Raw genomic sequence first — 24,331 nt, forward strand, 5'->3', positions numbered from 1 at the left:
CTAATAATGGATGATTTAATCTAATCATTTGAAGTTTTTCACTTATTGCTGCATTGCGGAGATAGTTTCTGAAGGTAACTACAGTCTGATAACGTCTTCAGAAGCGCATTTGTGTCGATTCTGTTTTACTTTTTTCTGTTCTGTTTACGGCCCGATTGTCATAAATCATATTGCCATAAATTCAGAACAGGGATCTCTGAATGAGGTTCTGGAGGTGATTAAGATTTTAGGAATCTCCAGCACCACTTTCCTTCATAAAATGGAAATGAACAGTGGAAAATATTCAGAAATCACGTGGAAATCAACAGGAAATTGCGTTTGTGGAATCTTACAAGTAGTCAGTTAAAATGGTAGGTGTAATTCATCATTTCCATTGGTTGCTGGCGTCACCAAGGTTGCCTTCCTTTGTTTAAAATAAAGATTCTTGTGAACTCGTACGATAAGACAGCTCCGCTTGATCCGGCGCGCAATTCTTATCTGCCTGAAGACTTCATGCGGCGTGACATTCGGCTTCGTTATACGCGGTGACATCTCTGATATGCCTTGTCTGAATCGTGTTACGCAACAGACGGACAGCTTGTAAACTTATATTATAAAGCCTGTCATTTCAATTCCTTAGTTCATTCTACATTCACCTGGCGACTTGAGCCTTTGCCTTTGACAGCAAAAAGCTAACGTGGTGCTTTAAAATCAAGCAGGAGGTAAGATTGAATTTTAATACTTAAAGTTGTTCATGAATCGTTAGTGTGACATTACATGGTTTTATATCGTAGTAGCCACCGGCGTAGCTCGGTCGGTTAAGACTCTTGCCTGCCGATTCGGAGTTGCGCTCGGGCGCGGGTTCGATTCCCGCTTGGGCTGATTACCTGGTTTATTTCTTCCGAGGTTTTCCCAAACCGTAAGACAAATGTCAGGTAATCTATGGCGAATTCTCGGCCTCATCTCGCCAAATATCATCTCGTCATCAACAATTCCATCGACGCTAAATAACCTCGTAGTTGGTACAGCGTCGATAAATAACCAAATAAAAAATATATATCGTAGTACTGAAACTATCTCAGAGTTACCTGATAGCTTGTGTCAGCTTCTTAAATTCAACTTTTTTTCTTCCTTTCACTTTAGGGTTTACGTTGAAGGAGAGTTTAGGGGATCGTTAAACATTTATTCGTAGACATATCGTTGACATATAAGTTAAGCTATTTTGTATTCACCGATAGTTTGAACAAGATCATTCTTCTGTTGTTGAAATGTGTCTTCATATCCTATATCAGCATAGGTGAAATCTTGTACAAATTCTCTATGAAGGTATATCCCTTACAGACCCTGTACTCACTTTTGTACGGGTATTTTTAAATTCAAATTTCGCGCTACAATTGTACGTTGTGAGCTTGGGTCCGGCCTTGCATGATTGTAAGTGATGTTTTCATCGAGATGGCCTTGACTTCCAAATTTCTCAAATTTCACAATTTCAAATTTCAAATTTCAAATTTATTCACAATTTACATTTTTAATGAATATATATGAATAGATACCCGAAATGAGCATATGCTCGTGCTCGGGTACAGTCCAGTAGAGTCTACATAAATTTTACAGAGATCAATAATAATGTTGATGATAGAAATAATAGTAACATCAATAATAATAATAATAATAATAATAATAATAATAATAATAATAATAATAATAATCAGGGAACGGATTTATATGGACTAAAAATATATGAAATATGTAAATATATATGTAGTTATTTTTACCAAAATATGGAATTAAATATGGATTTTTACCAAAATATGGAATTAAATATGGACTTAAAATTATAAAAAAATGACTATGTACGTTAAATATTGGTACATTTTAATCAAACTAAACAAAAAATATAATGGACGTACCTTATCTTCCAATGTAGTTTCAACAAAACACAATTTTTATTGTCTGTTACCATAACAATAGGTTACAAACATTTCTTTCAAGTGCTGAAAAGTGAATCTTCTTCTATTGTCTCTGAGGATAGATTTATACTGACTAAAAGAGCGTTCGACGTCACAAGAAGTAACTGGTACATAATTCAATTTCACAATGTCTGCTGGGGATAAGTCCAAGTTAATCTTCACTGTTGATTCACCACTCATCACAGCAACAACCTTTTGTAGTTCTTCATATCCAGGGTTTTTTGAAAGTACAGTGTCCACCTTAGCTCTTACTGCATCTGCAACTTTACCTCTACCACGATTCAGTTGTTCCACAGTACTATTTATAATTTCAAAACTTTCAGATAGTGAAAGGTGCCTATTTTGGAGACTTTTGAGCGTTTTTATGATGCATGAAAATGTATGCTGAATGTGAGCTAAGTCATTCTTCACACTTATGTCACAGGTAACTGTTTTCGCAGTATCAATTGAGACTGCATCTTCAGAGTCCAATGCAAGGAGAACATTGTTAATAGAGTCTATATGTTCGGCATAATATTCAACTGCTTCTAGCCATGTACCCCATCTAGTTAAAATTGGCTTTGGTGGCAATGGAATTTCAGGGTACATTTCTTTCAACACGTTAACTCTACTGGGAGCTTTGAGAAATACTTTTTTCACTGATGAAATCAACAAATCTACTTTAGGGAAATTGTCTCTGACCACTTCTGCCACACGATGAAATGCATGCGCCACACAAGTAAAATGAGTCAATTTAGGATATACAACAGATAATACTTGTCCAGCTTTGACCATATAAGGGGCAGCATCGCTAATAAAGAATAACACATTATCGTACATAATACCCTTTGGCCACAGGATACCCATAGCTTCGTTGAACAGTTTAACTATAGTTTTGTTATTGCACTTTTCTAGAACATCACAATGTAAAAGAATTCGTTCAGAATATTGTTCACTTAACAAACCGATAACTACATTACCAACAAGTCTACCTTCTTTGTCGGGAGTCTCATCAATGGAAACCCAAATTGAACTATCTTTAATTTCATCTCTTATCTTCTGTATTGTCTCATCGTAGATGGATGGAGCATACGTCTTCCTAAGTGTTGACTCATCCGGGATTGTATGTTGAGTATATTTTTCAAGGAATTCCCTGAAGACCTTATTCTTTAGTTTGTAGAGAGGAATATCAGCAGAGATGAGAGAACGGCACAGGTCGATGTTAAACTCAGATCTTACATTCGATGTTGTTGGTTGTGTTAAAAACAATTGTCTCTGCTTGGAATTTAGTTGTTTGTTGGCCTGATGTTTACTAGTTGTAATGTGTTGTTGCACCAGGAACTTTTGTGTAGATGATACTGCACACTGACACAAATTACAAAATAATATTTTATTGTCAGTTGATAAACCATCTTCTTTAAATTCTGAAATGTAACTTGTTAGTTTTGATTTTAAATTGACTGAATGACGTACTTTTGGCATATTTACCGTCTTTATAGTATGATTTACAAAACTGAACCTATGTGTACTCTGACTGGCATTTAACTGTTGAGCTGCACAACTGAAGTCTGTTAAAAATTTTAAATTAAATTAATACAGTTTTGTAACTTACTTTCCCATTGTTGATAGGACTGCTAATTTTCAAATAACTCTGATGTTAAAGGGATTACTGAACATGTGTTTAAATCTCTATTGTTGAAATGTATTTTTAAAAGTTAATGGAATTTTGTTTTGTTTTATTGTTAAACCTAATATAATATGGACTGTTTTATATGAAATATGGAAAATATATGGAAATTAACGAAAATATGTACTAAACTCTAAAATATGGAAAAATATGGAAAATAAAAGTAGGATTTTTCAACCCTACACATTGTGAAACATAAAGATAATGCAAAATATAAATTATATTAGCTTTATAAGTAAATATGTATTTACATATAAATCCTTTCCCTGATAATAATAATAATAATAATAATAATAATAATAATAATAATAATAATAGTAATAAAACAAAAATATTTACAATAATAAAAATAAATACTAAGACGGATAAAATAAAATATAAAACCACTTAGCGAGAGTTAACACAACTTAAGTAAGCATATAATAGCCAGGAAAAAAATGACGAACTCGAAAATCAACAGAAAAGTTCGTTGTATCGCAGACGACAGCAACCGCCGTATTGACATTGTGTTATGCATTATTGGTAGGAGGGGGGAGCCGAAGGTCTACGTAACTGCCGTTCTCTTCGAATCTTCTCGTAAAAACATGGGAAGTTAATGCTGAAAAAACAAAATGTCTACGAGTCAAACTGTTCATTATTACCAGGATAAATACAAATAATACTGAAATATATTAATCGAGTTTCAGTTATAGATCTCTCATTTTGTGCAAGAGGTATCATATCAAAATATTTTATGAATGGCGGGGAAAATATAAATTTCAAGAACTCTCTAGTGACAGAGATAGTGACAAGTACAATCAAGTGTATCTGTGGCGATGCTAAGAAATCATTTATTGGAGATATACACTGTTATTAATTAGGAACATGATCTATTTAATTTATTACAATGTTTTATCTTATAGGTTACATGCAGCAGGTAAATAAATAAATATTAGTAACATATAATGCTAGTAACACTTAAAATAATAATAAAATTTATCAAATATCATACAAAATTTTCACTTTTTTTTTTTTTTTTTTTTTTTTTTTTTTTTTTTTTTTTTTTTTTTTTTTTTAACTTAAGAATGTGTAAATTGCTTAAGTCTGGATTATTTTTCAATACTGAATTGTATAGTCTTGGTCCATAATTCCTACTGTGTCTTAATCCAGCTGTAGTGTGGCATTTAGGTTCTGCCGAAAGAGTTGGGACATTTCTTCTGGTGTTATGTACAGTATATGTTAGAGGTACATAGACTTAGAGGTACATTTCTCTAGGGAAAGTGGCTAACCTGTATGTTTTCTTCAGAGCGTTGTTTCTTTTGTCATGGCCCGGGTCTCTAAGATATATTAACTCTATGGCCGTTATAGATGTTGGATTTTAGAAACTTAAAATTAAAAATTTAGTACTTCAGAAATCAGATTTAACATTTTATATCATTTTTAATGTTAGGATTTAGAATTTTGTAGCTTTTCTGGATAGAACTTTTTTATGGAATGTTTTGTAGCAGAAATTGTCATCAATGTGTTAACAGGCACAGGTGATGTTTTCATCGAGATGGCCTTGACTTAGGAGTAAATTTAATAAGGGAAAGTGGCTAACCTGTATGTTTTCTTCAGAGCGTTGATTTTTAGTCATGGTCCCGGGTCTCTAAGGGATATTACCTCTATGGCCGTTATAGATGATGGATTTTAGAAACTTAAAATTAAAAATTTAGTACTTTCGAAATCAGATTTAACATTTTATGTCATTTTTAATGTTAGATTTTAGAATTTTGTAGCGTTTCTGGATATAACTTTTTTATGGAATGTTTGGTGGCAGAAATTCAGTTACCACTGTGTTAACAGGCACATTTTATATATTTTACAGTTAATATTCTTGAAAATAATTAGTATGGAACATAGAAAGTTACAGTGAATTGTGAATATTAAGAAACATACCATCTTACTATTCAATCGCAATCACCTGCTATCACGTACAACTTGTTTGTGAGTGAATACGGACGTAAAAAGATCTCATAGTGAATCAATATTATAGCACTGGAACCGGACAGATTAGTTGAATACTCAAAATAATTGCACAGTTAATAACAAAAAGGATATCAAGTAAGTTATAATCCCTCTGCTATTTATATATAGAAGTTAACGTGGAAATGTGACTAAAGAATTTGAAAAAAAAAATGTAATATGACGGAGCCTTTACACAGATTTTGAACTTTTTTTTTTACAAAAACACAAAAAGTCTTACAAAATAATTATAATTTCTCTCTTATTTTGCAAAAACATACATTTCGAATTTGGGTACATTTTGTATTTATCTTGATTGCGAAAATCTACCATCTCTAGTTATAGTTTCTATGTTTGGAACATATATTTCGCTTCCTTGGGGTGAAGTAGACATATTCATCATTCTGAGAAAATTTAATTAAAGATTTCCTGTGTCAAACCTAGGTATTTAATTACCATGCTTACAATTTTTTTTTCAAATTTTCAAATTTCATATTTATTCACAATTTACATTTGAAAGGATACATATGAATAGATACCCGAAATGAGCATAGGCCTATGCTTGTGCTCGGGTACAGTCCAGTAGTTACATAAATTTTACAGAGATCAATAATAATGTTGATAATAGAAATAATAGTAACAACAAAAACAACAACAACAACAATAATAATAATAATAATAATAATAATAATAATAATAATAATAATAGAATAACCGTGACGGAGATGATACAAAGATAGTAATACAAATTAATTCATTAATAATAATAATAATAATAATAATAATAATAATAATAATAATTTATCTTGCATACACCAGTCAGTCTTTTGCTATTTCTCATATAATCATAAAAAATGCAATGTAGTTTTGGGGTACGAAGGTAAAAAAAAATATTTATTTTGATGGTACGCTAACAATAAAGATGAATACCACTGATTCATACCACAGAAATTAAAGACCTGGAAAGTCAATGAAAAGTTTAAGTTTTGGGAATAAAAAAATATTATTTTAAGTTAAACTGAAATATTTATATTGGGGAATTCCACACAAAACTGTAGGGATGATAACACGGTCTTCCGGCACGTTAACAGACATTCTACGACAGTGTACTGCCGAAGGAATTAGTACGCCGATAACGGCAGCAGGAAATTGCACTAAATAACACCTGTAATTATCATTTACATGCTTGCATATGTCGTACACACGTATACAACACTTACTTACAAATGACTTTAAAGGAACCCGGAGGTTCATTTCCGCCCACACATAATCGGCGCTTTTCTGAGATTTGTGAATATTGTGAACAGTAATACAGCCCGGGACTTCAAAAGGCATTTTTGTCGAACAGTGCATAGAGGGCATATAATAGCATCCAGTTTAACCTGGTTAGATAGTGTTCTGCTCAAACCCAGCATTCTCAAATCGATTCTATTTTCTGCCTTCCTCTTAGTCTTCGCATACGATCCATGTATCTTAATGTTGTATATCATCTGATTTCTTCTGCCCCGAACTGTCTTGCCACTTAGGCCTATACCTCTAATTTTGGTTCTCTAAAACTTTTATGCTCATAATAGGCTACTAGCTTCTAAAAGTGAACAGTAACAAATTGGCATTGCAGCGTAAGTAATCAAACGAGTTAAATACATTGTCGTCATGCATGCATATGCAAATTTTACTTACTTTTACTTTTAAAGGCTTCTCCACTTTATAAGCGGTTGCCTTGAATTCCCTTTTTCCATTCTTCTCTGTTATTCCAGGATCCATCTTCCAAGCCTCTAGCTCTCATTGCTTCTATAATTCTTCCCCTCCACATATATCTAGGCCGTCCTCTTTTTCTTCTTCCAGGTGGAGACCAATTCAATACTTTCTTGGGCCACCTCTCGTCTGACATCCGTTGCACGTGTCCAAACCATTGTAGTTCTCTTCGTTCCTTACGGTCGATTATATTTTCTTGTAGATTCAACTCTTCCATAATAATGTCATTCCTAACCTTTTGTAGACGAGACACCGCAAGCTACGTCGTAAACCATCCATTTCCACTGCTTTAATAGTATTTCTTTATCTTTCATTCAATGTCCAGCCCTCGGCACCATGTGTCAGAATACTTTCTACTATCACATTTAAAATCGTCAGCTTTGTCTTATGTGTTATGTTCCGACTCCAAAGGACTCCATTTAACTGCTTTATAGCAGAGCGGGCCTGATTTTCAACATCTCTCTCACATGTACCAGATTGATGTAGTACTGATCCCAAGTATTTAAAATGTTCCACCTCCCGAATTACACCATTCTCTAAATTCAAATTTCTACTTTCTCCGCCGACAACCAGATATTCTGTCTTTGTAAAATTAATATTTAGACCTCCTGATTTATAACAACTCATTAACTTTTTTGTCATAAATTTTATGTCATCCCTTTCTTGTGCCATGATGACCTGGTCGTCTGCAGATAGTAATGAATGTATAATCTTATTCTTAATTTGTTTGAGTTATTTGCTTGCTTATTAGCAGAGCTAGGAATTTCTTACCGATCGCTATCGCCCTACGCAGGGTACGACCAGCCAGGTGCGACGTCATCAACACATCAAAACAGCTATTCATAGAAATAGGAAGGTACAGTGGAAAGGCAAACAAACTCGTCATCAAGTAATATTCCCGTTTTCGGAAAAGAAAGATCTATGGGACATTCGTAAATGCACAGCTAGTTACATAATTATGTTTATGTACAACTACACACATTGTTACATATTTTATTTATTTACCAGAGCTCCCTCAAATTAGAAGCTGCCATTAGACAAAACAAACAAAACAAAAAAGAACAAATAGACAATGGAAGATAACAGAGTAAGAAAAGTGACAAACAAGTAAACAAACAAACAATGGAAGTTAACAAAGTAGGAAAATTGACAATCATTGATACTTTAGGCCTACAATAGTGCTCTTTGCATAATTACATCATTTATGTTATAAAATATAACGCAGGGTGTAACATTTACTGAAATGATGCAAAACAATAGATTAATAATAAAATAAGGTAATACATTTCGTAAATATATCGAAACGTTACTAAGTAAGAACCATTGTCAAAACCACCCGTTCTAATACTTACTAACTACTTACTGGCTTTTAAGGAACCCGGAGGTTCATTGCCGCCCTCACATAAGCCCGCCATTGGTCCCTATCCTGAGCAAGATTAATCCATTCTCTATCATGTCCCACCTCTCTCAAATACATTTTAATATTATCTTTCCATCTACGTCTCGGCCTCCCTAAAGGTATTTTCCCTCCGGCCTCCCAACTAACACTCTATGTGCATTTTTGGATTCGCCCATACGTGCTACATGCCCTGCCCAACTCAAACGTCTGGATTTAATGTTCCTAACTATGTCAGGTGAAGAATAAAATGCGAGCAGTTCTGTGTTGTGTAACTTTCTCCATTCTCCTGTAACTTCATCCCTCTTAGTCACAAATATTTTCCTCAGCACCTTATTCTCAAACACCCTTCACCTATGTTCCTCTCTCAAAGTGAGAGTCCAAGTTTCACAGCCATAAAGAACAACCGGTAATATAACTGTTTTATAAATTGTTTCTACCTCATTCGGTTTTTCCTTCAAGTAATCTCTCTTTTTATTCCTAAGCGTACGGTTTGCTTCCCGTCGTTTATTGAAATAATTATCTCTATTCGTCTCAACTGGATCCTGTAAGAATTTCAATTTTGCCCGTTTCCTTCTTACTACTACCATGCAACAATCTTCATCAAACCATGGTTTCTTTTTCTTAGTTTCATAATAACCTATGCTCTGTTCAGCTGCAATTTTGATATTATCTCGGATATTTTCCCACATGCTATTAACATCTAACTCTTCCTCAACTTCGTCGGAACTTTCTAATACGGCAAACCTATTTGAAATTTCGACCTGATAGTGTTGCTTAGTTTCCTCGTCCTTTGATTTCGGAATATTGAATCTTCTGATATTAACTTGTTGCTCTACTCGCTTGGCTACTGGCTGTTCCAATATTTATTGAAATTAATTGATGAAATCAAGCTTAAGTGAAAGTTCACATGTGCTTTAGTTACAAATATTTTGTCTCGAAAATTTTAATGCACTAGTTTCCGAAATAAATGACTGTTACGGGTGCTCTGAATCACCCTGTATATTCTATATGTACACGGATTTGGAAGGATGGCGGGACTGGACGTTAGGCTGTTAGCGGTTAGGTCGGCACAATAGACCTCAGGTAGCAGTGCACAGAGATGCTCCCCTCCACCCTCATAGGGAGAAAAAAAGTCTCCAACTGCACAATAACTTTGCCTTTGTTAAAAAATGAATCGTGATGTATTTTATATTGAATAACATATATGAAACTTAGTTATTTTTTATTATTTTAATTATTTGAAGTGTGCGAACTTTGCTTTTTATTTTAAACGGTGTGCATTCTTTTGCACGACATGCAAAAACGACATGTTTTCGACATTTTAAACAATTAAAAATGACATACAAGTGCTTTGAAATTAAGTAATGGAAAAAAGTAGCCTACTTTTCGAACGCTACCGTTTAATAGTACAGGGACATCATTTTATTTTTACTTCAATTTTTATTGAACCTGAATTTTTTAATGTACTTCACTCCCACTCCCTTCTACTAATGAAGTTCAACCGTCCTCCACACAGATCCAAGACCGCATATACGGTCATAGTAATCTTACGGTCATAGTAAACAGTACGTTCCAAAATATGTTCGGGTGACGTTTTCCAGTGACGAAAGAGCTTTCAATATTTAATCATTTTCGCACATTTGCCTACGTCGTATCCCGGTTTCCCCCACCAGCTTTTATTCGCCAGCTAGTGGCTGGGCTGACTTAGCTCTTTTCTGAGAACATTAATTTCTGTTAGGAACTGGACGTCTACGTAATATTATACAATAACTTAAATGAAAGGGCCTCGTTAACTAATTAACTGTCATGTGATTTCTTTCCTTTCTACGACCCTGCGACATAATCACTTGGACGGACAGTAGATAGTACGTCTGAGTAATTTTATCTTTTCGGATCGGGTAGAATTAAAGATTGAATTTTCAGTACGTAAGATACTCTTTTATAGAGTAGGTACAGAATTATTTCAATATGAGTTACTAGTACGAAGGACGAAACTGCTAATTGGAATTAGGTACAATAGTCTATAGTGCGATATGCACAAAAGAACTGAAGCCTGTATCGAAATGAACGACCTTACATTTTAAAAAATGTGTTTAAATATCCATATTATGATTATTTTTCAATTTAACTTCATTCTCTATATTGTACGCTAATGTGCTGTAGACAGTATAATATACACTGCATAATGAATACGTCAACATGGACAGCTCAGTTCGTGAGTAAAAACACTCATTGTTAATACTGTACTGTATTTTGATTAAACAAAAATCCTAATGAAAATGATCAAACTCAAAAGCGCGATATTTCCTAGTTTACGTAAATGGATGAACTACTTTTCTTCCCTCCTATACCTAGTAAAGTGATTTGTTTGTGTTTTACGCCAATATCATCGAACTCCAGTCGTGGAAGGGGGTAGCAAACGGCGTTGATCCAGAGGTATAGCCAAATTAATATTAAAAATGTTAGTAAAATAAAATGATGTCGCTGTATATTTTAAAATTCTTACCTAACCTTAAGTAATCTATCTTTAGGAATGGCTGTCTAGAAACATATTTTCTGTTTGCAAGGGAGGTTTCCGGTTTGTATGACAATATAGTAGATAAAGAGTAACCTGGTTGTAAACATACATAAGAAATGTGCGACATAAGCTTGTCTAGAGTGTAAAATTAATCGCGTTAGTGACTCAAAACCGGAATCGAGTAAGCGAAATTCCCCACACCAGTTAGCGACGTCATTAAGCAGTATGTGGCTTGTTTGTAGATTCGTTGTTCAGTGCCCTCTAAAAAGTTACATTTTCAGAATAAACATGATAACTAAACGTAAAACAGGGAAGTTCATGTCTATAGGTGATATGCTAGGCGGAAACTTTGTGGCGATAGGTTTATGTCAAGGCCCATTGTAATTCGATATAGCTTACTATATTTAGTGATAGTAAATTGTGAGGGTCATGGAAGGTGTGATAGAAATTATACATATCGTCGCTGAGTATGATATCGGATAAAAGGACTTTTCCATTTCACGCTGTGAAGACACATAAAGGGCATGGTCGACCTGGTTGGCGAGTTGGTATAGCGCTGGCCTTCTATGCCCAAGGTTGCGGGTTCGATCCCGGGCCAGGTCGATGGCATTTAAGTGTGCTTAAATGCGACAGGCTTATGTCAGTATATTTACTGGCATGTAAAAGAACTCCTGCGGGACAAAATTCCGGCACATCCGGGGACGCTGATATAGCCTCTGCAGTTGCGAGCGTCGTTAAATAAAACATAACATTTAAAGAGCATGTATTAGAATGAGACTGTGGTTGGCACCACTGTCCAATCGCTCTTTAACCCTGGTAATGATCCGGTACTCAATTTGACCGACTGATTACCAGTCACGTAAGACTCAGCTTTGCAACACAGCTGAACTCTGTCTACTGGCGGAAGACATTTATATTGAATACCGATTGAAGTGTTTCTCATTTATTGTAAGGAAAATCCTAACTGAAGGCTACGGTGGAATACATGTTGCCAGCATCCTATTGGATACATTAAGAAGTTTGATTATTATATTAGTCTGCAATTCACTACAACTGGTGCCTCTTCAGAGTTACTAGAGACCTTCAAAATATAAAATTAATTTTGACAAAATATGATATATAAATATTTCAGTGCTAAAAATCTATATTACTATACCAGATTTATAAAGGGCGTAACAGAATAACAATTCCTAATTTTCTGACGTGTTAGAGGACATGAAATTAAACATTTTTTCTTAATAAAATAATGTCAGGAATTGATAGTGGTATGAAGAAAAAAAATGAAAGAATCTCAACTTGGAAAGTTACTTTATTTACTTTCTATGGTTACACAGTAACTATTTTTTTTATCTAATACCAGATATTAAGAAAATGGTATTGAGAAACTATAGGAACTGTTCAAAATTGCGACCGTCATTGTTGACACACAAAATATAACGTCGTATGATTGAACGACGAATCCTTCGAAATATCTGTGGTCGGTTATGATATTCGTCAAAAGCAAGAATAATTCTATCAAATGATATTCTTTTGCTGTGTCGATGGGTGTTTCATAAGCAATTGATTTAATATGACCCCCAAACACAAAAAACAACTGGAGTCATGTCTGGGGAACGTGCCGGCCAAGCAACTGGACCTGCTCTCCCTATCCAACGATTCGGAAAATGTACATTTAAATAATTTCGACAATTAAGCCAAAATGTGCGGCTGCATCGTCGTGTTGAAAAATCATGTTTCTCCGAATATTAATCGGGACATCGTCAAGTAGCTCCGGAATATGGCGCTGAGACTGTTGCTCCTCATATATTCGCTTTGCCAAATTAGCATTATCATAAGCTGCTCCAAATGCCTTATGCATATCTGCAATTTCAACATTTCTATACCGATGCATTTTAATACAATGAACTTAATTAAACAGATCTCACTGACAATATTTTGTGACTTACAACAACAAACTAACTTCAATTATTATTGTCATGGTAACAAGAACAGCTGAAACAAATGCAGCCATAATGTGAGCGATGAGCTCTATCTTTTATACGAAGCATTTCCGGATACTACTTTATTAAGAAAAAATGTTTACTTTCATGTCCTCTATCACATCAGAAAATTAGGAATGGTAATTCTGTTACATCATATATAGTTATTTACAAAATAAGAATTATTTAGAAATTAATAATTTTGTTGTATTTAATATGCTACAAATAAAATAAAATAAATCCGCATATATTAAACAATGCAAGAACTAAATAACAATTTTTATGCTGGAGAGAGAAAAAAAGTTCTTACGTTAGCAGAACTCAACACTGGTTACAAAACAACACAAGTAACTTATCTATATTTTCTGGCAAAAGATGACACCTTCAGTCAGTTAATATTGCTTTTTACGATGGAAAACTCATGGAGTTGCAAAAAGAAGAGAAATTAAATACACAGCAAAATTGGTTGTTAAAACCACATTTCACTAACAGAAGTCATGCACTGTGTAAGGTGAAGTTTTCAGGAAATTCTAAGAAAAGACACATGGAGTAGGTGCCCTATTAAAACATTAATTTACACGTATAAAGCTAGCCGTGACAGGACTGAAATAACTTCCACTGGATACGGAAGATTGAGCGAAGATGGAATAGGAACTATTTATTTTGCTTTGGTTTCTCGAATTCATTGATGCTGCGAGTTCAATGACTCTGAAGGAAAATTTGGAGATTTCACGTGTCATTGAGAATTCCGGACTGTTGGCGGAATGAGTGACTTGGGATTTTCAAATGTTTCCTCGAAAACATCTCTATTGTCTACTATAATGCCTGGAAATTGTGAAAACCTGGTTCAGTAGTAGTTATAATAATTTTAACGGATGGGAAGGAAAATAGTTCAAAACGTAAAAAAAAAGTTTTTTTTTAAGGAGATAATATGAGAATTTTACCAAAACATTACAAGGAATATGAAAAAAATGGCATTAATTGTATTCCACACATCCCGAATCGTAAAAATCCTTGTTCTTATACCCCTAGCAGAAATGGTTTAGAATAGAATAGGTATGAAATTATATATTTCGGTTTCGTCGAGTTCATTTACAGACCTACAACTTTACTGCATTTTCTAGAATTTGTTAATATTTTTAAGCTTCTTTGCTGGGTTTGCAAATAACACAATTTTGTCTGCGAATCAAAGATTGTCTTCCGTTCATGTTGAGCCTTTGCTTTTGCCGAAATGGAATCTCCTCCTATGACACTTTTTTATACTTAACGATTTCCTTTTCACTTCTTTTCTTACATTAGCACATCTGTTTAACTATTTTATACCTATGTTTCTTATGCATTTTTGTTGCATGCTTATTGTCCTCGATGACCTAGTGCACTTATGTGTTCCACCGAGGCGAGCTCTTTCTTGTAATCCACGAACACCCTGTGTATTTTTACATGTAACATCTAGGCCTATATTTGACCAATTTTGTTATAGATAAAAGTGAATGTGAGTATGTATGTTCTCTATTGAAATCTACACACTTTGACCGATATTTGCCAAAGTTTCTGGAGAAAAACATAGGCTACATTAAAATTGAATAACATTATTATTATTATTATTATTATTATTATTATTAAATTATGATTTATTTAACGACGCTCGCAACTGCAGAGGTAGTATCAGCTTCGCCGGTGTGCCGGAATTTTGTCCCGCAGGAGTTCTTTTACATGCCAGTAAATCTACTGACATGAGTCGCATTTAAACACACTGAAATGCCATCGACCTAGGCCGGGATCGAACCCGCAACCTTGAGCATAGAAGGCATTATAATAACAATTACATTCATAGTTTTAAATGACATTCTGAAAACAATTCACGAGCAAACTATTATTTACAACTAATAATAAGATAATTTTTCGTTAAGTAATAACAAATTTGTACTTGAAAATAAAATAGATTTAAGTCAGCACAAGGGTATGGCTAGTATACAGTATACCAGTTAATTCTTAATTGCCTGTGGTTCAAAATCAGTTCTTCACTTGTCTTGTTTATAGTGCATTTTGCTTTAAAGTATTATCATTTGTATTGGAGGATTGACTGTTATTCATAGCTTATTTCATTCCTTTCATTACATACAATTAAAACAATTTTTATCATTATTCCTGTACAGACATTTCACATAATCATAGAGATGTTCTCAAATTACCTGTCAAAATTTTGTGGAATTTAAAAAAAATTGATTCTAAGACCCTCTCAGTGACTTGGTTAACTGCCTCGAAGTGGCCTATCACATTTGGCTTGTCCCTAAAATCTGCCTATTCGACTGCTATTTCGATGAATCAATGTGCCAGAATTTACATAAATACTTCGCATAGGCCTAAATCTGACACGAAGATTTCCCGTTAATAGAATGTATATTGATTCATACTATTATTCTTCTTTAACTAATAGAGACCGATTATTTAGTCCTGACAGCTCAGCGACGCGAAAGAGGGGAAGTAATAGTAGGAGTGGGGAGAGTTCCGGAGTAGAGATAAGGGCGAGCGATCAGTAAAGGAATGCAGTACAGCTTAATTGTACTGGAAACATACCGCTCTAGCGCACGCATGACATCCGATCGCTCCGAAGGCGAGCGAATGAATAACCCATACACCCCTCGACGTAACTAAATGGACTCGCCTGACCTACGCGCACATCACCGGCGACTGTCAGGACTAAATAATCGTACTGTAGGTGATATTGTTTTGAAATCTCGGTCATAGGAAGCGTCAAATGCGGATTATTATTTTATAACAGAGAGAGAACCGATACATCAGTAGTATTCATTCATTCATTTATTATCTTCCATAGATCTTACATGAGCAGTGAAGCTTTAAGATGTGGAAGAAGTCAAAATTTTACAATATTACAATTACAATTTTTACAATTTTTACAGTTTTACAATGTAGTAATTTTCTACAATGATGAGGTGAGGTCCGGGAATTCGCCAAAAGATTACCCGGCATTTGCCTTTTGGTTGGGGAAAACCTCGGAAAAACCCAACCAGGTAATCAAATCAAAGGGGGAAATGAAGTGATGCCGAGGACTCGCCATAGACCATCCGGCTTCAGTCCCACGGCTGGAACTTCCATTAAAAACGACCCGGGATAATTTGACAAACATTTATATAAGGTACTCGTACCAAATAACGCCACCTTAACACTTCAGTCACTTTTGCTCTGGAAATAAGTTATGTACAAACACGAAAATTATTAAATAGAAACTGTAATCTTATCTTTACAAAATAGCACAATGAAAATGGATATATTATGTACCGAACAAGAATTAGAACTCAAATAGGAAAACTTTGTAAACTGGCGTTATTAGGAACAGGTTGTCCAATTAACGCCACCTATTTTCTAGTAACCTATATACTTATAATTGTTAATGAATTATTTTTCCTAAGCAACACAAATTGAACTAAACGACTAAATTTGAGTTTATGTTAATAAAAGATACAAAATCACTCAATACTAATTAAAGATTCTTGTTCTGAAACTGAAACACCAGATGGATTAGGAAAATATGTTTTCCAGTGACTCCTTACTTAAAAAAAAGAGACAATGTGACACAGTAGAAAGTTATTAAACACAAAAGCATTTACCTTAGTTTAATATGAATGTTTTCCATTAAGTAAAACAAAAATATTAAGTTATGTAAAATAAAAAAAAATTAGAGATCTCTAAGCAATTGAACCAATATCAACACTGCACGTTATGAACATTTGTAAGTTGAAAGCTTAGTGATTTTCCTGATGTTTTCACATTGATGCTGTACTGTCAGCCTTAGTACTAACATAACCTAAAATTTTGTCTGTAGACCTTTAACGCCACATGGCGTTAAAGCGCTACTGAGTACTTGATAACATGACATGCCTGTTTCTCTAACATTTTCAAATTTTATAGATAGAAAATACTTTCTATACATAGAAGAATGTTTAAGGATCATGAAAATATATAGTTTAATATAGTTATTATTTGCTCAACACACAAAATAAAATATTGCCTCTTACCTTGATATAAGAACAGCCATTCTTTATCAACACACAACAGGAAAATGATACAATTTAATGTCACTCGTAAATGTCAGCGGACAGCTAGTAACTCATTTCATCACTAGATTGCAAGCGAATGCAGGCTACAGTAGTGCACTACCGAAAACTTGTGTCGTTAACAAGTTTTAATAGGGTGACGTTATTTGGCTCAGGGACCTTAATACATTAGTTATTTCAACTTATACAGTGCATATTATGTGTCATTAAAGTGTTTCTTCTTATTTACAGGACAGACAATAGGAGAAAAAAGACTAGGATATTGCCCATTGTGTCTTTAAGAAAAAGCGGAAGTTGTTGACATCAGACAGCTGACGAAAGAGATGAAGCTGATTCTCACGATTTTTCTTCTCGTGGCTGTATCGACAGTCCACTCGCAGATGGTAGCAATCGGCGCCTTGGAATTTATTGTCCAACTCTCCGTATGGTTCTTCAGGTCACTCTTTCTGCTAGCTTGTGAAATCTCTGACCCAAAAGATAAGGGCGTGGGAAATGCTTTATGGGACTCTCTGCAAAACAAGAACAACCTAAACAGCTCGAGTTGCATCTTGGGTTGTACAGCATCTGTGTTTTATAACTCAGGATGGTTAAGAAAATTAGCATGCAAAGCATTTGGAGATGACATCTGCAACGTAGTGAACGGTTGTCTATCAAACATTGCCCATGAGAAATGTTCCTTCGTTGTCAGCGTTGGGGCTTGTATTGCGCCCCAACTTATCCCGATATTACTAAATAATTCGATGAATTTAATGCGCGAGTTTTTAAAACATGCTGATCACGACGTGACAACTGCCTTGGGTGATATATTGTCAAAAGTTTATAGTATGTTGATTCCGTTCGGTACCCAACCACATCTGGGACAGATCAAAAACTCATCCGTCCCCTTACTTCCCGAAATTATGCACATTTTTGGATTTAGTAATGGTAAACCTTTAAACGTTCAAAAATTGGCAACAAATAACACACAAACCATTATTGCCATAAATGCTACCATTTCCACACCAACCACAACTAAAACGGTACCAGCCGCAACTACAACAGTACCAACCATAACTACAAAGAAGTCTAATACCAATCTAATTGGAGATTTACTTCATATGTTCAGGCTTTAAATGGATAGTAATATTGTGTACAATGTTTTGGATAATGTAAAGTAGTAGATTTAATGGGAATAGTAATATGCGTTACAAGAGCGGTATGTTGAAGTTTTCATGTTCGAGGAAAAGTTTGAAAAAGCCAAACGTAGTTGGGCTTTTTTAATTTCCGAGAATTGAAAGAAAACATACCGCTCGTGTATCGTACATTATTTTGTGCGAAGATCGTTTATTACATACCTGAAAGAGGAATTTCTAATTAGTTGCAATGAAATCTCCATCTTGGTTTCTGTTCAATGACGGCAAATTTGCAAAACAAAAATATCTATCTTCAACATTGTTGCTTTAAAATGTTTTCTGTGTTTACTATACTCCAGCAGGCCGTGATATACGTCTGTCTTTTTTTTCTCCCAGTCTATGATGAGTCTGGATTCTTGTTTATTTTTTCACGGCTTCCTTAATGTTACTTGCATCACGAATGCAGTAACTTTAGTGGAGTTGTAGAGATTACTTAATTTTTGAAAATATTTAAGAACAATAATTAACAGTGAATTTAGGTGAAATTGCAGTGGTAAGTTTCCAATTTATAATTATTACTATATTGAACGTCTCTGAAAAATAATATATTAAAAGCCTAAAGCAGTAAAATCAATATGTCACTTAAGCGGTAAGGAGAGGGAAATTGTTATGTGTGTTAGGTTGGGAATACTGAATGTGGAATTTTAGACTTACCGCGGATTGGTTTTGTGCGGAAACCAAGCAAATACGCACGATCTCGCACAAAAGTATTTATTTTTCTGCTCCAATAATTCTCAACCACTTTGTATTATATTGATTATTCCAATATTGTTCTTTGTTATGGAACCAAATTACTTCACACACTCTTATTTCTATTTTATCTTTACATGAAACAAACCATGTCGAGTTTTAGTGATTGACCTGAATAGTCATTTGCAATGCATTGCATAACAAACAGGTTTTAAATGTAAATATACTTTCCTGTGCCCAATTCTTATACATTTTCAACTTCCTTTTCTCGCTTGCATCATGCCAATAACACCCTCGAGCTCTATTTTTTTCTCTTCTCAGTTGGATTACTCATAGATATAAGAAACAGTGGTATTAGACGTTTCTGGAACAGTAGTGTCTAGGCTACATGTATAGGGTGTAACGAAAATAGTGGGCCAAACTTCAGGTATGGATTCCTCATATGTAGAGAAGAAAAAAAAAAGGTTATATGAAAATGGGTCCGGAAATGCCTGGTTGCCGCGTTATAGGGGTTACAAGAAGGTTAATCAGAAGTTAGGTATTAATGTTTCAGTCTGTGTACATTTGTTTACAGGAACTGTTCAAAATGTCCACCCCCCTTACCTGAACACAGGCCGCATTTCGTCGTCGTACTGATATTCGGACATGCTCCCAAATTCCTGACGTAGCACGTATTGTCCGACAGTGTTGCTCAATTCGCACACATGCACGTAAATATCTTAGTGCAATATTCTCTGGCCGATGGATAGGGCGAGGTGGACCAACTTCTTGGACTCCACGCTCACCAGATCTCAACCCACTGGGCTTCTACTTGTGGGGGCACTTGAAGTCATCTGTGTATTCGACTCCTGTGAACGATGTGGCAACAGTGTCGGACAATACGTGCTACGCCAGGAATTTGGGAGCAGGTCCGGACGTCAATGCGACGATCTGTGACCTGTATTCAGGCAGGAAGTGGACATTTTGAACAGTTCCTATAAACAAATGTACACAGACTGAAACATTAATCAACTAATACCTAAGTTTTGTAGTGTACAATGATCCTCATTGTAACTTATATAGCGCGGCAACCAGGCATTTCCAGACCCATGTTCGTATAACCTTTTTTCTTCTCTTTGGAATACTCAAATCACACACACATGTAAAATAATTTTTATGAAAATTCACGCACTAAAAAGAATTCGAAATTTCCTTCCGTTGCTTCTCAAGAAGACTCTAGCACAGTCGCTCTTGATGCCTCATTTTGATTACTGTGACACACTCTACACTGACCTTAACATGAGACTGACAGACAGACTACAGCGTGTTCATAATGCATGTGTTCGATTTATTTGCAACGTCCTTAGATCTGACCGTATCACACCTTCACTAAATATGCTGTCCTGGGCCCGTCTCAAAGAGCGAAGAACTATTCACTCTCTCACTTTACTCTTCAATATTCTTCAAACCTCTAACCATAGCTACTTAGCTTCTCGTTTTCAACATTTGTCCTCATATCACGAAATAGATAGTCGCTCACAACACCATATCACACTCTCCATTCCTAAACACAGACCATCATTCTACTTTTCATCTTTCACGGTCGCTGCAGCTCATCTCTGGAACTCTCTACCACAACATGTCAGAGACTGTCGGACATTGTCTAGTTTCAAAAATAAATTAAAATTGCACTTTTTCAATTAAGATTCCTTTCAGTTATAAGCCCTTTTCTCTGCGATAGTTTTGTAAAAATTTAGGCTATATATTTCTTTTCCTTCCTTTCCCCTTTTTGTTCTCTTTATCAGCCGATGAGTTTATAATCATAGCCTTTTTATTGTGAATTTTATTTAATTTTCGTATTTCATTTCTTTTTTATTATTATTATTTTATTACATTCCATTTTCTTACATTCTACCTTACATCTGTCCATTCTTATTATTATCATTAATTTCTGTAAATAGATTTACAAAACCTCTAATGGCAATTACATTAATATTCTCATTATAGAAATATATTTTAGAGTTATATATATATTTTTTTTTTCTTCTCCCTGTAACATAGTTATAGTAAGCTTATATTAAATTAATTTTCATCATTTTACTAGCTATCTCAAATCTCAAATTAATTATAATTGATTGAATTAAATCAGCTCATATATTAAGTTACTACTTTACCTTATAGGTTTATCTAAATTTAAATAAATATGTAGTCTACTAGTCGTTAAAACTTAACTGAAGAATATTGCTGGAGAACCTTTTAAGTGTAGTATAAATATTCGTAATTTAAATATGTATTGTGTTGATTAAGGCTGGTTGAGTGGAAGAGAAGGCCTTATGGCGTTAACTCTGCCAGCGAAAATAAAACATTATTATTATTATTATTATTATTATTATTATTATTATTATTATTATTATTATTACGTTTTCCATATTAACCATTTGTACTAAATGAGTTGCTTTTACTATATTCCAATGTATTTTACTTTATTTTTTCTATTATTGTATTATTTTCATGTTGTTTAGTGTCGATTTTACTATGCTATTATTATTATTATTATTATTATTATTATTATTATTATTATTATTATTATTATTTGTAATATGTTAGTATTCTGTTCTTTAACTTTTTGTTAAATTTTAACTGCTTGTATACTTTGTGACCTGGTAGAGTGTAAGAGAAGACCCTATGGCCTTACTCTGCCAGTATAAATAAAGAAAGAAAGATGAGGAATCCATATCTGAATTTTGGCCCACTATTTTCGGTACACCCTGTATATATTATGTAGGCCTATATCATTTCAAGGCGTTTATTCGTTTCTCTCATTTTACCAATATGCTGTATACATTATACACATTCGCATACCTTCTCTTAGACTTTCCCGGTATTAAATCAGCACAACGGATTCTCCATGCCTCGTTAATCTCTGTAGGCCTAAGCTTTGGCACGGCAATTAATGCTTCTGCCATATCAAACGATTACAAAACCGTTAGTCAAATATTTATTACTATCAAGCACCCAGTACATAGTGGCCTAGCAACGACATGCAACTGTTTCTTACAGTAGTAAACCTCATTTTTACTTTCGAAAGAAATTTATTGATATTTAATACTTTAATTTATTTATTTAAATGACGATCGTTAAAATAGTAAGTAATACACAAGTTTAAGTGTACCAACAGAATCTAGGAAATAGAAGAAAACTGTCTTCGTCTCGTTTTTTAAAACTACTTCTCGATTCTGTAATAACACACTTGCCATTCTTGTATATAAATATACTTTTCTCAGATTTAAGTTAAGTATCTCTTCTGTTTTTCTTTCCGAGAATACTTTTTGTGTGTTCCATCATCTCTTAATTATCATTTTCATGCCGAGAAGATGAACTATCACATGAAAGTCCTACTCAGATACGGTGCGTTATTTCATTAGTATATGCCTAGGGGAGAGTGGGTAGTATCGGACATCGGGTAATATCGGACAGTGAGTTTCTTTCATCTACAACCAGATGATAGTACCCTGAATGACATGGTTACGTTTCTGTGATGTCGCATAGAGAAACGGAACTATGTCATTCAGGTACTACCATCTGGCGGTAGATGAAAGAAACGCACTGTCCGATATTACCCGATGTCCGATACTACCCAACTCTCCCCTATGCCTAGGCCTAGGTGGATAATGCCCGTATCATTGTATCTATTATTGGAAAATATTAGAAGTCAGAAGTGTCCAAGTTGTTTGTTTTCAACAGACACCAATTTTCCACAGTGAAGGAAAGCATTGATATGTAACTACACCTAACTGATGTTTTTTTATAGACAATGGAAATAAAGAAATATCATTCTTACTGAATTACATAAATACTATAAATGATAAGTGATGATGTCTGTTGTATATCTTACATCTGTATAACCTGACACAAAATCATGTAACATGTTGTACATATTGTGGTTGTTACTGTTGATTAAGAGGAAGGAAATATATCATTGTTGACGTAATTGTATCCACATAAACACTTTAATTTATTTCATCTACACATTTTTGTATAAATATTTGTTATTTCTTATGTAAACACTAACTGTAATAAATGTTTGGCATATTTACTGTGTTTATAAGCTAAAGTCCCGAGAATTGTGTAAAAATCCAGTCCTGAACACATAAGACTATTAAAATAAAAAGAGTGGTCCAAAAATTGAAGAAGTCCCTCCAATAAGAGTGTAAACACGTTTCAGAAGAAAAGAAAATAATTTCATTTTTTTCGAGTGTGCCGAAGTTCGATATTCGCCGATGTTCGCTCTGCAGAAGAAGGCCTGTCGTGTTTATTCGACAATGTTATGAAAATTTGCTGTCCTCCTCTCCTCTCCCATCCCGTCACGTTCATGTTTTAAACCGCTTAAGAATTTGAACATGTATCTTGCGATTAGTTTTTCATATGGAATAAGAAATTCGTAATTTCTTGGTTTCCTGTCTCATGTTTGAACATTACACTACTAGGTGTTCATTTCAAAGTGTGTCATGAGTCACTGTTGTGAGTCAGCGATTTGAAGCGAGTTTCAGCTTTTGTGTCAGAGAAGTTGCCTATTGATCAAGGCGTTCAATCTGAACTTGAGAACGTGTACGGTATAACTTGAACGTCGTAGCAACAGATGGCGGTCTGTACGGTCTGTGTGCTACCATATCCTCTTTCGAACTGTGTTTTGCGCGGCCTAGTCGTACGCAGGGTATTTGTTATCATCGGTTGCGTACGGCAACATTCCACAACACAAATCAAATGCTCCGTGTCCATGTTGACCGTCGAAGTTAATGTCAACAAATACGTAAGTAATCGTCTTAACCCTCTCCCCTTATCCCGACAGTAACAAAAAACTCACCTCAGTACATGTTTCGAAACAGTTCACATTCCTGACACTACCGGCGTTACCGTACGTATCGATAAGTACTCTTCTGAATGAACGCCGTACTTGCTAGGCAACTTCTCTGGCACATAGGTAATACACCTCTGCGGAAGTGTAGGAAGATTGAATTCTCTAGGCTCATCGACTAGCCACATGACGGCTTACAGCGAGCCATGACACACTTTGAACTGAACACCCAGTATAATTTAGTAATCGGTACTATGAACATATGTGCTTTTAAAATGATATATTTTTATTTATTTATACATATATTTTT

The 24,331-nt window shown here is 34.6% G+C and overlaps 1 long non-coding RNA gene across 1 annotated transcript; it reads left to right on the forward strand.

The window, feature by feature from the left end:
* The first annotated feature begins 530 nt into the window (after window positions 1-530).
* Window positions 531-23,262, forward strand: LOC138713848 (uncharacterized). Its single transcript, XR_011335997.1, has 2 exons — window positions 531-701; window positions 17,557-23,262. It is a non-coding gene; the product is annotated as an uncharacterized lncRNA (long non-coding RNA).
* The last annotated feature ends 1,069 nt before the right edge of the window (window positions 23,263-24,331 follow it).

The sequence above is a fragment of the Periplaneta americana genome, chromosome 14 (assembly GCF_040183065.1).
Source record: "Periplaneta americana isolate PAMFEO1 chromosome 14, P.americana_PAMFEO1_priV1, whole genome shotgun sequence".
Lineage (NCBI taxonomy): Eukaryota > Metazoa > Arthropoda > Insecta > Blattodea > Blattidae > Periplaneta > Periplaneta americana.